Source organism: Hipposideros armiger, unplaced genomic scaffold, assembly GCF_001890085.2.
Source record: "Hipposideros armiger isolate ML-2016 unplaced genomic scaffold, ASM189008v1 scaffold_288, whole genome shotgun sequence".
NCBI classification, from domain to species: Eukaryota; Metazoa; Chordata; class Mammalia; order Chiroptera; family Hipposideridae; genus Hipposideros; species Hipposideros armiger.
Window position 1 is genome coordinate 1,491,947 of NW_017731638.1, and position 2,239 is coordinate 1,494,185.

Sequence of the window (2,239 nt, forward strand, 5' to 3'; positions counted from 1 at the left end):
ATGTAAGGAAACCACAGAGGTAAGCCAGGGCAGTAGGAAGTTTTGTAACAGCCACAACCCTACAACAACTCAGAAATCTACCTGTGTCTAATGCATTGATTTATGTGACTTCGAAAACAAGATTTAAAAGGTGGGAACATTTATGCATAGTCCCTACCTAAAGGGGATTATTAAACTGGGGAGTAAGACTAGTAACAGCTAGTTAGACTTGAAACTGCTCTAATGCTTTACAGTTATTATTTATTTTAATCCATACCATGACCCTATAAGGCAAGTGTTATTATCAACCTCATTTTATAGTTGAGAAAACTGAGGATGAGAGATATTGAGTAATTTGTCCAAGGTAGACTATAGATATCAAAACACATACAGCGAGAATTTTAATATGGAAGACAACTGTACATACATAAAGACATAAACTCTTCTGTCTATATTATATAGTTCACAATAAAAAAGCAATTAAAGCAGATATAAGCATTATCTACTTTTTATAAGAAGAAATAGTTAAAGGTCCAAAAATAAAAGAATAACTCAATAAATTCTGGCTCATAAACTTGAAAGATTAGTATATAGTCACTAAAAATCATTGTGAACACTATATGGAAACAGAAAATGTATAACATATAATATTAAGTAATTACACATACAGATTGCATATACTCATATGTTATGAGGACAGCCTTATAAAGCATGAGACAGATGAGCAGAAGAAAAAGAAAAACATTAAAAGTTATGTTATTGTGGCGGGATAATGGAGGACTTCTCTTTTTTAACACACTGGACAATGCACTTACCAGGTCAGGGACTATTCTAAGAACCTTAGGTATATTATTTATTTTAGCCTCTCAACAACCCTCTGAAGTAAGTACTGTTATCACCCCCATTTTTCAATAGAGAAAAGGGAGGTTAGGTGACTTGTCCAAGGTCATTACTAATTGGCGCAGCTAGTAAGTGCCAGGCTCAGCATTTTAACTTGGCATCTGGCTCCATCATCCATGTGTCTAGTCATTATGCGATAATCTCTGATATTGCTATGATGTTTGTACAATTCAAAAGAAGAGATAACCATTTTGCAAGCAAGAACTTCATGCTCAAATCAGGGTCACTATTCTTTTTTTTATCTTAGTATCAAGATATTTTCTTTTTATTGTTAAGCAATATTCAAAAAAAATCACTAAATAGCTGCCAGTGAGCCAGCAGTAGGTCACAATTTTTAAAGCACACACTTCACATAGCCCCTATTGTGAAATCAGAAGACCAAGATCATGTGCCTGGTGCTAGTAAGCAGAGGTGTGTTTCTGGAAGAGCAGCAAGTCATGGATTTCCAGTGCTTTTTGTAGATTAAGAGTTAATCCTGAAAACCTCCAGTTTTCCTCTTATCCAAACTTATGTAAATGAATCGATTTGATGATCAGGCAATAGAGGGTCTGCAGTCCAAGAGACCAGAGTTTAAACCTTGAAGCTAATATTTACTAGCTCTTGTGACCTTGGACCTTGGAAGTGATAATTCCTCATTTCCCTTGTCTGTAAAACAGAGACAATAATATTTCCAAACTCATGCCACTCTTGCAAGGACCAAGATGTACGTAAAATGGCACAGTGCCTGACACCCATAGCCAATACTCAGTATATATCAGCTGCTATTATCACTATCATTTTTATTATTTTTTTGCAACCCTCACTGGAATTGTTGTTGAGTTTAGCTTCCTAAGCCACACTAAAACTCCAGACATAAAAAGTAAGGATCTTCTGGAGATCAATTTAATCTTATTGCAAATATAAGAAGATGAAGAATTATGACTTGGCAAGTCATAATCTCCCAAATTATCAGATCCACAAATATAAGAAATACATGAAGAAAAGTCCTCCATACATAAAGTTTTCTCCGCGACACCGGTGGGCCAATACCCCACACCTGATCTCACTCGCTGCCTGAAGGAATTCTGTTCTCCTGGCTACTCTTTTAAAAAGAAAGAATGATTTTTTTGTAGTCTTTTATGACACTTGGAAATGAACAAACAAGGTTTGGAACTCATCAGCTTCAGAAGTTATCTTTTTTTTCAATGATCCTTTCCTTAGCACCAAACAGGGTACCAAAAAACTATGTCAGTGTTTGAGAAAATGTGTGTTCCTTTGTGCCCGCAAGAGACTCCAGCTGAACGTGTGCCAGCTCTGTGACTTACTGAATCAAACATGCTTGTCTTTCAATTTATATCAGTAGAATAGGCTATAATGAACA